The sequence below is a fragment of the Pseudopodoces humilis genome, chromosome 2 (genome assembly GCF_049639895.1).
Source record: "Pseudopodoces humilis isolate 2021_Gansu_Grassland_sample_001 chromosome 2, ASM4963989v1, whole genome shotgun sequence".
Classification (NCBI taxonomy): domain Eukaryota; kingdom Metazoa; phylum Chordata; class Aves; order Passeriformes; family Paridae; genus Pseudopodoces; species Pseudopodoces humilis.
Window position 1 is genome coordinate 18,562,452 of NC_142201.1, and position 13,954 is coordinate 18,576,405.

Sequence of the window (13,954 nt, forward strand, 5' to 3'; positions counted from 1 at the left end):
ATGCATGTTTTGAGATATCACTAAAGTCCAGCAATAAGAAGTGCCAAAAAAAAAAGGAAGTCCCTCTGATTAGTCTAACTAGAGATCAGGGAGACTTGGTTACATTGGTTACATTTCAGGCTGAGACTTTAGTAAATACCCTTTCAGTCATTCATGTGTTTTCCATATATAAAAAATTAAACAACATGAAAAACACGGCTTATTTGCAGTTCTTGTTATTATGATCCTTAAACAGGCAATGGTGCTTAGGGGAGAATGAGACATGAGAAAGGTGAAATGGGATTTGAACATGCAAGAATGTTTTCTGCACGTAGCCAGGCTAATCCAGATCTCCAGCAAGTCCCTAATTCACAGACCACTGGGACAACAGAAGGACTGCACTGACTTCACAGGCTTTGCAGTTCATAATATAAATACCCAAATTACATTCAGAGTTTTCTGAAATATGAATCAGTTCAATCTAGAAAATGTTACGCCACTGTAAGCAGTATCAATTCTTTTTACCCCTTCTTTCTACTCTTTGTTCCAATATGCTTCATTTCGTTTTAAATTTAAGCTATTTATCTTATGGGAAAAGGTTGCTGAGATTTCAACCCTCTTGGGATTTTGCAATGCCAAGCATTCCTGTGTTACTCCACTCTTGTTCTACTTTGGTAGCCATTACCTTAGTAGATGTGGAATAGGAAATTAAAAAGAGTAGGTTTTCCTTGTTCAGTCTGGACAAAACATTAATAAATATCCTTCAGAAAAAGAAAATGCAACAGGGGTTATTCACAATTTCCATAGTTTTCCTGGAAAACAAGCAATCATAGTTTTTCAATAAGGTTTTAATCTGGAATTGACAATATGGTCTATTTGCAGGCATAAACAAATGAAAGACACACACAAAACCTGGTCAGACAATACAGTCAACCCACCCTATGCTGACTGAAGACATCCCCAGATATGCCTGCATGGTTTTCCAGGGCGAGCCCACAGTGGAAATGGTAACTGGGCCAAGAAACTGTCTTGGCAACCCTAATTCTGTCTCCAGAGAAAATCAATTGCTAGTTGAACTGTAGAAATCCAAAGATATCCATTCTGCCCAGATTGTTATACACCAAGCAAGCAGCCCACCCAAAAATTTCACTCCCTGATAGCCAGAACACGTTCCAAGGATTTTCCAAAGGATAGAGCATGAAAGCTGTGTGAGAAGTCCCAATAGCATCTACTGCTGGGGAAGTCATTGGTCCAGAATAATCCACAGCAAGCTTTGGCACAAGGACTGGTGCCAACCTCCATGGCAGTTCTCCTTCACAGCAGTCCTCCAAAAGGGTGCTTGCAAATTTTGAGGAACACGCTGTTCCTTCCTCCATAACTCTGCATGCTCCCAGCCTATTTGTATGCTTTTGTAGCTCGTGTTGCATTCTGAAGGCTGTGATTATTAAATGCTGGTGATTGCTGCTCTTCTTCCATTGAGAAAAATGCATGAGAAAGAAAAATTATATTGCTACATTAACACAGAATCAGGAGAAGGAAGCTACAATGAGTTCCCCAAAAGACAGATGATTCATACATTTCATAAAAATTGTACCATATGCATTAGCTATCGTTCTCAGATAACATTATTGTTGCAAGCACTGTTGCACATAAGTACTTCATTTATCTAAATCGAGACTTTACACTTCTGCGCACTCTGCAGGTCCCAGCCCTGCCATGACAGAGTTACTAGCATGATGTAGCAATGTATTATAGTGTCAGATCTACTCACATTTCACATTTTTAACTAAAGAAGATCAAAATAATGAAATGCAGCCATAGAAGGAACAACAGGTCTCATCTGCAGCTACTCCTACTTAGGAGTTATTAAATAGCAGCAATAAAAATGAGAGAATATGTTGTTATTGACAACCTGTATAAGCTGGATTTAAAGATTTATCTTTTATTGATGCAATTATTTATTTCTACTAGATGAAACATCATTAATTTTTTTCTCTACTTCTTTTTTGGCCCTCAATACTCACTATCTTCCTAAGCCCAGAATATGTGGTCTTCAGGGGTTTGGGGTCTGTCTTACCCTCTCATTTTGATCCTGCCACTTAGCCACCTTCCTCATGAAATAGGGTTGGTTTGTCTCCCATTCTAACAGGTTTCTGCCTACATTAAGAGTGGCAGGAATGTTGTCAGCATGAATGGGAACTTTACCTTTCCAAACCTCCAAACTGTGTCCCCTCAGTCTGCCCAAATAAGACTTGTGAGGATGGTACTTACCGTGTGATAGATGGCAGATGTGATTTCAACCTGCTTCAGCTGTATCATCATCCTCAAATACAAAACAAGGAGTAGGAACGTGGGGTCACTCATCTCGCAGCTTTGATGCCAGGCAGGCAAACTAAAACTAGATCCAAGAATATGGAAATAAACATAATTTTACTACACAACACTGTGTTCCAAGCTACCTGGCAACTGTAAGAAGTCATTTACTCACTATTCACTTATTCTGGGAGCAGGAGGGAATCTACTGGGAGATTGACATGATGCAAGTCATAAAATGATCATTGTCACAAACCTGAGCTGACTCTGCTGGCAGCCTTTCACATTTCATATTTCCAGCTGTAATTAATGAGCCATTTTCCAGAATCCAAATAGAAGATTTTTAAAGCTTTTCTTCAAAGCTTTTTTAGCTTCATTTTCCATTTGTGTGTTCTCTGAGATACAGGAAATGTAGAAATATAAGGTGGAATGACAACAAGATGCAAAAGGCATAGAAAACTATGTAAATATGTCTAAAACAAAGAATTTCATTTGCCTTGAGACATGTCAGAGTGCATATATTAATTTAATTTCACTTACAAATAAAACTGCCTTTCTTGCAGCTAAGTTAAATTTGAGGCAATGCTTCACTTCACTTTGCATAAAGGCAAGGATGCCAAGACAATATTCCAGGCATGCAAATGTATAAGCCCAGATATCTCAAGACCAGAATATTGCTTAGGCATCTCCATGCAGTACATTTCCAAAAAAACACCAAAGAATCCCCCAAGTAAACAACTGAAAACCTCCCACCAAGCCCAAAACAAAGCCCAAAAATGCCACATTTTTATAGCACCAAGCACTACTGTAGTGGGAGGAAGGGTGCCCCAAACCCTTTGTTAAGAAAAGGCACAGAGGGCACTGAATAGCTGCTTTCTCTATGAGCTGTAGTTCTGGTGTTTTCCAAGACTTTTTACTGAACAGGTAAATCAATTCCCATTTTTCAAACCAATATTTTCTTGAATGTCTTGTGCTGATAAAGCACTTTCAAGTACAACTTGAGCTTCTCTTTGTGTTCTGCATTTAATATTACTATTGAAAACTAGAACTCTGTAATTGTTATTATGACAAAAATTTTGCCACAGCATCCTCTGGAATAAAATTGAAATTTATTGTAAAGATGACAATTCAGCAATGATGACCCTTTCTCATGGCCATCTAGATTCAGCAGTATTTTGAAAATCAAGAATTTAAAGATCAAACCTACCAGTGCTAGTCTGCTGTTTTTTCTGTCCAATTTTTCATAACTCACTCTAAGAAGCAATTTGATATTTGCATGCAGCTGCAGTGTTCCAGCTGGAGTGTCACTGAGGAAGCACAGACAGAGATTTCTGTTACATTTAAATTCCTGCTGAAGTTTGACCACTTATTCTTTGTAATCTTTGAACTTGTCTTACATCAAACTAACCAAACAATCCCTTCAAAATATCCAACACATAAAATTGTTTTTATGTCATTATTTTAGGAACCTTTCTGAGGTGGCTCTGCCTTGTTCAGCTGAATTGCTCAATATGTTTATGACACTGAGCAAGCATTATAAGTCACAAATCACAGAATTGGTCAGGTCAGAAGGTACCACAGTGGGTCATCAGGTCCAATCTCCCTGCTCAAGCAGGATCATCCCAGAGTGCAGAAGGCATCTGGACAGGTCTGGAATATCTCTAGTGAGGGAGATTCCACAGCCTCTCTGGGCAATCTGTTCCAGGGCTTGGTCACATGCACAGTAAAGAAGTGTGATATATATATAGAGATATATAAAATACAGCACTTGATACTCAAAGCTTGAAAAATACTTGAACTTTGTAAGAAACCCAAAAAAACCTCTTCTTTTCCAAAGATGAAATTATTTCTCTTTCATTATCTGATACTTCTTGGAGACCTCATCTTCAGAATTCAGAACCAGAAATATCTGACTACCTTACGTTCAGGATGTTTCAGCAGGGCTGGAGATCATCTAGCAGATAAAACAAAGAGATAGTCTGAGCTTTCTAGAACAATGAGAAATGCTTTTGTGAACCTGAACTTTCAGACACCAAGATAGCATGAAACCTTTTGAAAATCTTTTCTCACTCCCAAGCACATCACCCATTGAGAGGGCAAAGACATCATCACTTGATGAAGTTTCTGCTAACTCCATGTTCACTCTTCCAAAGAGGTTCTGTCAAAATACTCTAAAAGGGAGGTAATTTTTCTGAAACGAGCCGAGTATATGCTTCTATATCAGGGCGCTTATGGCTGTAACTCTAAAAGTATGGACAGCTTTTATATGGAGGTCAATCAAAAGAGTGATGCACTTAGACTGAGAGGCAGTGACTTCATAAAACACAGAAAGCCCTAGAACAACGCGATCCAGTAGCTCTGGTGAGATTATAGTGTTGCCATGAATGCATCAGTTAAAAATAATACAGTGCATCTCTGAAGAATATAGTTCAACTCAGATTTAATATGGGTTCACTGCTCTCTACTCCCAGCTGCTATTTTAGAAGAAGAAGCCAATATATTGAGAAAACATTTTAGAAAGCATGAAATACATTTCAAGTTCCAGTAAAATAACTGGAACCTTCTAGGATTTGCTTAATCACGCAATATAGTTAGCCCTTAGTGATTTAAAACTTAGTTTAAATATATGAGAAAAGCCTGTAATTTCAATTGAAATAAATAAGATTTGTTTTTCACAATAAGCATTTGCATTTTTTTTATATTTGAAAACTCCTATATCTTATGGTTATGTTGCCCTGCCAAGTTAAGATACTTTAATTAAATTGAAACCAGTTAGATTTGCTACAATCACCAGAGAAAAACAAAATATGAAAAACAAATCTGCAAAAAACAAATCTTCCTTGAGACATTTTATCAAAATGGTGATTTTGAAATCTATTAACACGTGTAGGCCAAAAAAGCACATGAAATCACTCAGGCTGGCAGATCCAGAGGTCCTTTATCACTAAAGGTGAAACTATAATTTCAACAATTCAGCCATTAAAGCTGTACTTCAAACAGCTAGCTGTGGTCAAACTCCTTCTATAACATATTATGGAATGAAGTTATAGAATTATAGTTATTACAAAATTAAGTACATTTCAAAATGCATAACCAAACATTTACAGGGGTTTGCAGAAATGAGGTTCATCGTGCAGGAGCTCAGGCTGTGCACCAAGTCTACGCTTGTGACTGGCTCACGCTGTGATGAACTGGGAGTCTCACGGCAGCCATTTCCAGAGAACACACAAAAGGCCAATGTTCATGACCTCTGCTTCAAAAATGCAGGATGCTGACAGAGAACAAGGTTTGTTGGGCCACATCCATCCTACCATCCCCATTCTTCTGCAGCTCCTCTGCAGCCTGTGTTCCTTTCTCGCCAGCAGGAGGGAGGTGAGCATGGACATCCCACAGTCTGCATGGTCCACAGAGCACCCAGGAGACATGGCACAAGAGAAGGGTTTCAAGGAGGAAAATAACAAAAACTGCATTGGAAAAGGTGGCATCCTGGAAATGGGGAAAATTTCCATCCCACTGTACAGATGTCCCATTGTGAAGAATGAAAAGTAAGCCAAATGCAATTGTAGAGAGGTCTGCTATCCTCACCTTCTCTCTGCTAATGCATTGCCTAAGTAACTTGCTTGGTTTTTTGCATCCCTTCTACACTATTATCTGCACTGTAAGTCAGAGACCCATGGGCTAGAGGTGTTAAGGGATTCAGGTTTTGCAGCAGCAGCCATTGCAGTGTCTGACTTCCTGGTGCCTGGGTGCTGAGTGCCACCTCCACCAGATTTGTAACAGGTAGAGCTGGGAGCAAGGATGCTCCAGGGCTTGCTGAGACATACCTCAGAGAGGTACCCACCTGAGAGCCCACCACTTGTGTGGCCACAAGTCACAGTCAAATTAGCTCAAAGTCATGCCAGGGGATATTTAGGTTGGGTATTAGGAAATATTGCTTCACTAAAAGGTTTGTCAACCCCGGAACAGTCTGCCCAGGGAAGTGGTTGAGTCACCAGCCCTGAAGATATTGAAAAAAATATGTAGATGTGGCACTCAGGGACAGGGTTTATGATGGACTTGGCAGTGTTAGGCTTACAGCTTGCCTTGATCTTAAAGGTCTTTTCTAACCTCGAGGATTTTGTGATTAGCATCAGGTTGGAACTTCTAGCCTGGAGTCCTCTCCTGCACTGCAGCTGTGCATTGTGCTCATGCCTGTGTAACACAGAGAAAAGTCATTGCCTGTGTGAAAGGGAAGCAAGAGGTTTCCATTTTAGCCAAATTACTAAATTGTACAGGTCTCACTTGCTAACTCAACTATCCTGCTGCAGGCTTTATACTCAGGATGTTCCTCTCCCTTCCTGTTGCAGTCATATTCCTGGATAAAAAGTGATTAAAAAAATCAGTGGACTAGAGAGAAGCTGCCTCATCTTTTAACCAATGACTGGGAAACTTGATCAGAAGTACAGAAGCTTGGTTTCTAACCATTGCTCTAACAGCTATTTGTGTGCACAGAAACAAAATATTCAATACTTGGTGAACAGAAGTATGAAAATCTGTATGTCTAAAGATCTAGCCTAAGGAATGGCGAGTAAGGATCAAAATTTAGGGTTTAATATGTGAAATTACTCAGTCCCATTTTAAGATTTTATGAATTTGGGCTAATAATGGCAGACCTGCACCACAGGCCCTTTAGACGATTACCAGAGTTGCCTTCTCCGCCACCATCCCTGCAGATAACCATGTTAAATGTAAAGGTGTATACATTCCTGCAGCAACAGTGCTTGACTCTTTGTCAAACTATAAAAAACTATATTAAGAATTAATAATTATAGTAATACTAATAATAATAATAATACTATTGCTGCTGCTGCTACTACTACTAATAATAATAATAATGACCCTATTTGTTTATTTCCTAAATATCTACCCAACTTCACGGCCTCTGCAGTGGCTGCCCACAGCCTTCCCCCTGGGAGGATAACAATAATCTCAGCTCACAAGCAGCTTCATTTCACAGCCTGATTTCCTCCATATTCCCACTAAAATACTTCCCAAGTTTCTGATACATGCAGTTACCTTTACAGTTGAACTGGTTTATTTCATTTTTCAGGGATCCACAGAAATAGAAGCACATAAAATTTTGGCAACTTTTGTCTAAAAACAGAAAATTCACATTATTCAGTCAGTGCATGAAACAAAGTCATACAGAAAATTATATTTAACAAATAGCAACATCTGAATCACTGCCTCGGTCTTTCCATCACGTTTTTGATATGATTGGTGGTCACAGAGACTCCAGGGTTTTGCTGAAGCCCCATCTCTTCTGGCCCCTGCAGTCAAGTTACATCTGTCTTTCTCTGGTAATCAAAGCAAGGCTGCTTGTAAAATAATATTTTTCCTTTTATAAGTACTAGTGCCCTTTTTCTGACAATGTCCTTTGCTACCCAGAAATCAGTTTGGTCATCTGTTTCTTGGCTACCTGCTCATCTGGCAGAATATTATTTACTTGTCCTTTATCCAAGGAGAACAAACTCATGCAGTTTTACAGCCCTGTGTTAAATACAACTCCTTTTCCAATCAGCCCTATGTGTGCCAATCAAAACAAGAAGGTTATATTGCAGATATGGAAGCAAACATCAGACACAGGTGGATAAAGATACATTTAGCCACACACAGACCCACCACATCAAATATGGATGCAAATTGAACAAGTTTCACTGGCAAATTGATTTTGTTTAAGCCTTTGGTAAAAGGCGAGTCTCCCACCAATGTCAAAACGTAACATCAGCCAAACCTCATCCTTTAAAAATCCAAGTACTGAAAAAACTGGGAACAACAAATGCAAAAGTTTTGCTCTCTTAATCCAGCAGCATCTGAAAACAAAACAGCTTCTCTGCAGACTTCAGGCACAGAGCTTGTAAGACCAAAAACTGCTGTTAAATAGAATTTAAACTAATTGCCTCTGGTTACAGGATGTGAGGTGCAGTTATATAAAACTGTCCCTGTCTCCTGATGAAATCAGTGTCCATGTTCTTCTGTGAACATATTTGCATTTTTAGCCTTCTTTTAATCCACAAAAGAACCTTACATGTATCAAAGTTGCATCTTGTCCTTGAATGCTCCTTTTTTCTATAAACTCTCTAGTTTATTTGGTGGTTTATCTGTTGTCCCTGCTTTCTTTGAAGCCTCTGGATACCATCTGTGAATTTGATTGATTTTTAAGTTCTCTTATTATTTTAGGTCATTTATACAGAAGTGAATATTAGGCTCAACACTAACCCCTAGTGTGCTCCAGTTTGCTATTTTACCCCTCATAGTTGCTTATGTTTCTGATTTTTCAGTAATTTTTCAATTAAAACTGCAATTATCACTAATTATTATTAATTGTTAAAGAAGTTGTGTAGATTGGATTTCCTTTGTTGAAAGTCTCAGATTTTTTCAGAAAGTTTTTTCCTTTACCTAGCTAAAGTACAAATGAATAAAAGAAAGGAACAAAGTTTGTTTGGCTTCTCTTCAACCCATGTGGCCCATAGTATCTGGTTATATATGACTGCTTACATAACAAAGAGTTCTGTATTTGCTGTACTGTAAAGGCAGTATATACACTTCCATACATAGCATACTTCCATACATACTGCATGGAAGTTTAGATTTATAGGACTTATTCACAACATAATAAATGTTTACTTTTCACTCATTATAATGACAGCTGCTTACTCTTGCCTATTTGAAGATACGGAATTTTACTATCAGAAGAGGACATGGAATTCCTATTCCTTATTTCTTCTTCCTCCTCCAGGTGAAATGGGAAGAGAACTAGCTCAGTATTTATGTTTCCTTATAAATGCTTTCTTGGTATAAAATTTCAAAAATAAGGGGCAACTTCCTGTTCTTCTAGAAAAAAATGCAAACTAATTTTTTTTTTATGTATTTCCAGCCAAACACTAAGCATTAATTAATTAAAAACCATAAAAGGAGTTTAATGCTGGTGATATACATCTCTCCTGTCTAGAATAACACTCTTAAAATGACAGTTTCCACCATGAAGCAGAAGTTTCCACCACTGAAAATTTTTGAGAGCCAAATCAACCAGACCCTTCCTTGCAGTTCACATTACCTTGTGCCTTGTTCAGTGCCACCATGAGATGACAGTACAGAAAACATTCCACTCTGGCAAGTGGATGACCACTGCCAATTGCAGTGGATTCAGGGATGGAAAGTATGTGCATCTCCCTGTCCTTACAGCCACCTGTACTTACAATTTTCTTACAAATTAACTTACAAGTTATTTATCAGAGGCAAAGGTGCTGATTTCACTTTTCTCTGTATCATTTCAGCTGAAGCACAATAAATGTTATAAGATGACTGGAAAAATACCTAACACAACCCTGCATTCAATGAAATGGTGTCATCAAAACTAGGAGAGAGGTTTTTTAAAAAAAATACTTTGACTGATTTGCCTCTTGTGCTTTCAGGTCTACCACTTATAACTCCACAAAGCTTGTCAAACTTACTTTTCCAAGAGGAAGATGTGAATTTTCTTCTTGTTCTGCTCTGAGATGAAACCAAAGAAAATGGAGGTGACTTCTGTAATCTTTCAATACATTAAATGTTTCTCCCTCTGCAGTTGAACAGCATAATTAAGAAGTCCTCATTTAGAGTTTGAAACTTTAATCATGGTTGTCCTAATAAAATCCTCTCTGGTTTGATGGACTTTATATTACTTCTCCTCGAGTGAACTCCAAACTGATTACTTGACAGAGAGCATTATCTAATTAATTATTTAGAGGAACAACTACCAAATTACACACAGAGATTGAACAGCATATGGTGATCCAGTTTTAATCTTCTAATCCAGAGTTCAAATCCCAGGTGGGGACTACAGTCTTCTGAATATTAATCTAATTGCACCTCTACTGTCCCAGAAAATGAGTTTCTTGTCTGTATGAATTTTTCATTATTTCATCTTTAGTGAGAGAGAAGCCTACATCCATCAGAGTTTGGAAACCATGTACTACATGTGCACAAACTCCACTTGTTCACCCTATTTCTGAGCAGTTCCTCTGCATTTCTATACCTTGGCCCATAACACTGACTTCCATCATCACCCCTACCCCACTTGTTTGCCAAGGCATCGAGTGCTCTACTCTGGACAAGCAAGTCTCCATCAAACCTTATCAGTGTAGGAAGCCAAATTTCTTATCATTTCCTTGAATCTATGCTCAGTACACAGGTGACCCATATAGGCTTAAGGAAACACACTTGGGGTTTTGAGATGTTTTTATCTCTGATGATTACGCATAAGTCTATTTCTTAAAGTAACTGAACAATTGAACAGCTAAATTAGGGTTCAACTGATTCCAGAAAAGAGTGTTGCTGCATCTTTTTATTTTTTTTTTAACATAGCCTAAGGATAAGTTGACTTCAAAACTGTTTACATATTAAAAAAAAAAAGCACATATAACAGGGAGAATCAAAACACTACTGCAAAATGTAGCATTATGTTTTTCACCCAAATGTCTGTGCCTATGACAAACACAGTGTCAAACAGGCTAGAATTTGTGTGGCCTTAAGCTTAAGGACAGAAATAAAAGTATTTAGAAAAATGTATATTCAGAAAGAACTCCTTTCAACGTCCTGCAGTCTCCTTAATCAAAGTTTCTTAAATGTCTCAAAAACCAACCTACTAATCCTAAGGAAAGTCACATAAAATCCGATGCTGCATCCAGTCCTTAATTCCACATGATGACCCAGATCTTACCTGCATTCAATCCCTTTCACAGCACCATATGGACCACACACCCACCTCATTCACCAGCTATTCTCCCAAATCTAAACACTACCTTGCTGTAAATCTCTTCTGACTGCTAACCAAGAGGCAATTTCCCTCCAAGCCAGGTGGAGGTAGGCAAGGGCAGCCTCACAAGGCAGCTGTCTGTGTGTTGCTACCTATCCCTAAGATGTCATTGACTACTTAAATCCCCACACATGGCTTCAATCTGTGAAGTGCAAAAAGGACGGCTGCTCTCACACTGATGCAACAGACTAGGCAAGAAAAGTGACAAAACTGAACCCAGGTTGCACCCTCTACTGGTCTTGCATAACAGGCTCCTGAGCAGAAAAGCAATGATTGGTGTGAGCAATTAAAAATTGTGATTGGTATGGGACTGAAAAATGCAGTCCTACGACAAGAAGGATGTTTGAGCTGGGGTTTATTTCTCCCTCAGCAGCACAATCTTTCACAATGCTTTATCAAGAATTGCTATGGGGTGTTCTGCATAGGGTCTCTGTTGCAGGAACTGAAAAAGCACAGGTTTCACTGCCTGCTGGCACCTGCCAGCATGACACCAGCAGCCATGGGCTAAACGTTGCAGCAGAGGCAGGTAAAACCATCGTGTTGATCCTGCCTACTCTGAGCTTGCTGTTTGCCTGCTTTCAACAGCACGTTGTGCACACATTAGCCATTTATTTGTCAGCTCTCTTCCTCCACAACTAACAGCTATTCTTCATGTGTTCCGTGCTTTATTTTTTCCAAGTTTCTATCTTTCCTCTCATGCCACAAGCCTCTGAATGCCCTTGTAATAACTAGATAGAATAACAGCCAACCTCTCCTGGGCTTGGAGCGAGAGTGATTTATATTTACAAAAGTACCCTAAATAAAGGAGAGCAAAACCATGAAGTAAAAGCTCTAGAACAGTCAAATTGGTTTAAATTTATAATTAACAGGGACCCTCTCATGTAAATGTATGCCTAATCATCTGTGTTGAGCTCTCAACTCTAGATTCTCTAAGCAGAGAGCACGTGGTGTGGCTCAAGAGCCTGTGTTCCACACCCACTTCAGGACAAGATCAGCCACACCCTCAAGTACTACTTCTTTCCAAGGACTACAGAAGTTGTTCAGACAAGGGTATCTCAGATCCATCATCCCTATATGCTGGGCTGAACCCTACCTTACATGCTTGAGCAGCAACAGAAAAAACAAGTTTGGGGGTATAGGTAGGTTGAGGGCTTTTTTTGGCTCTTTACCGTAAGAACTCAAATTTCAGATTTGTAGTGGGACTTTGGCCCACTCCAAATGCTCACAACTGAGGCCTGGTGTATCTCAGATAAATTACTTTCATATCTCCAAGGAGGCTGGTAGCAAGGCTGTCCTCAAGGTGTGCAAAAAATAAAAAGGAAATCAAGTGCTGTATGGGGAGATCAGAACATGCAAGTAGAAATATCACTCTAGCTCCAGAAAAGAAAATGAGAAAAAAAATTCTTCCTTCCTTGGCTCTCGCAGCCCTTTCTGTGCAGTGAGACATTGTTAGGAGAAGTCTAAAAGGAAGTGTCATGCAATAGGGTCTGTAGAGTGCACAGCTAAACTTCTGAGGTGGAGTAAGCACCAAACTCAGACCTCCCATTGTCTAAACCACCTTTAAACCACTGCATCTGAAGGACTTGCCACAGCATTTCCAGCCTGCTCCTCCTGCCACAGCAGTTGCTCTTGCTGTAACACGGGTTGCACTGCCATTGGCAAGAGGCACGTGTCCTCCAGCAGACACAAGTGCAAAACTGGTGCTCAACCTGTACGTCCCACGTGGCGTTACCAGCCTGCCAGGGGTACTAAAAGCTCAGTTTGTCTCTTTAATATCTAAATAACTTTACTGGAGAAAACTTAGACAACTACAGCAATACAGATTGCTGCACTAGATTTAGAAAAAGAAAGGATTTGTGGATTGCTCTCTTTAGCTGATCTGATCTCAGCCTATATTTTTCTTTAGATACCTACTACTCTTGACCGAGCTGGGCCTAAGGTAACAGCAACAACTTGTTATCCTGTCACAACAAAAGAGAGACAAATAATTCAGTGAGTGGGTCTAACAACATAAACAACATGTGAAGTTTGCACATACCACATAGAAACAGCAGAGTTCTCATCTAATTTCTTATTTTCTTCTGATGCATGACTTCATTTCATCAACTTCATTATCATGCACAGCATAATTTTGTTACTATGGTAAACAATTTATCTCTCTCATTTTATTAATAGTCATTCCAAACAATTAAAAAATTGAATCTACAAATTTAGGTTTATGCCTTTGGCAAAGGCAGCCTGTTTTGTAGATCAGCAGATATAACTGTCCTACCCGGAAAACCTCACTATCCAAGGCTTGTGTTATGTTCGCACAGATGTTCACAAACAAATTCAGTCTATGATTATTTTCAGATTAATGACATCCTGCTCTATTAGAGCATTGCCAAATCATCCTTTTATTGCCAGTCTTGCAAGGTTTTGTGTTTGTTTTTTTTTTTCCTAAAGCTCCAACTCTAAAAGACACATGATTAGTCAAAACCCTCAGTTTTCCTTCCTAAAGTCTCAAGCAAGCCTTGTCACAAGCTTGACTCATGTTACCCTAGGGGCCCAAAGAACAGAAGTTAATTGTCACATTTTCTTAACCACTTTCAAGACTTTTAAGGGTCTGACTCATGATTTCTAATGCCTACAGTTGGCAATACTTCATATACATTACATGTGTCATATTATCCATATGCCAGTAAACAAAATCTTTATGAAATATCCAATTAGTTACTACTCACCCTGTTTATAATAAATGATTTTTAAAAATAATGTTCAAATCTCTGGTGCCAAAGAAGTTATATCACTGCAGTAGTCACTCACAGCAACAGAAAATAAATACCT

The 13,954-nt window shown here is 38.9% G+C and overlaps 1 long non-coding RNA gene across 2 annotated transcripts; it reads right to left on the reverse strand.

Annotated features, from left to right (window-relative positions):
* Positions 1–866: 866 nt before the first annotated feature.
* On the reverse strand, positions 867–11,200 carry LOC148184799 (uncharacterized). Of its 2 annotated transcripts, XR_015772024.1 has the most exons (6): positions 11,033–11,075; positions 4,210–4,246; positions 3,500–3,599; positions 2,549–2,687; positions 2,251–2,377; positions 867–1,448 (listed from the first exon to the last, which is right to left on the reverse strand). It is a non-coding gene; the product is annotated as an uncharacterized LOC148184799 (long non-coding RNA). The 2 variants fall into 2 exon arrangements; XR_015772025.1 differs by lacking the exons at positions 4,210–4,246; positions 11,033–11,075 and adding an exon at positions 11,115–11,200.
* Between the last annotated feature and the right edge of the window lie 2,754 nt (positions 11,201–13,954).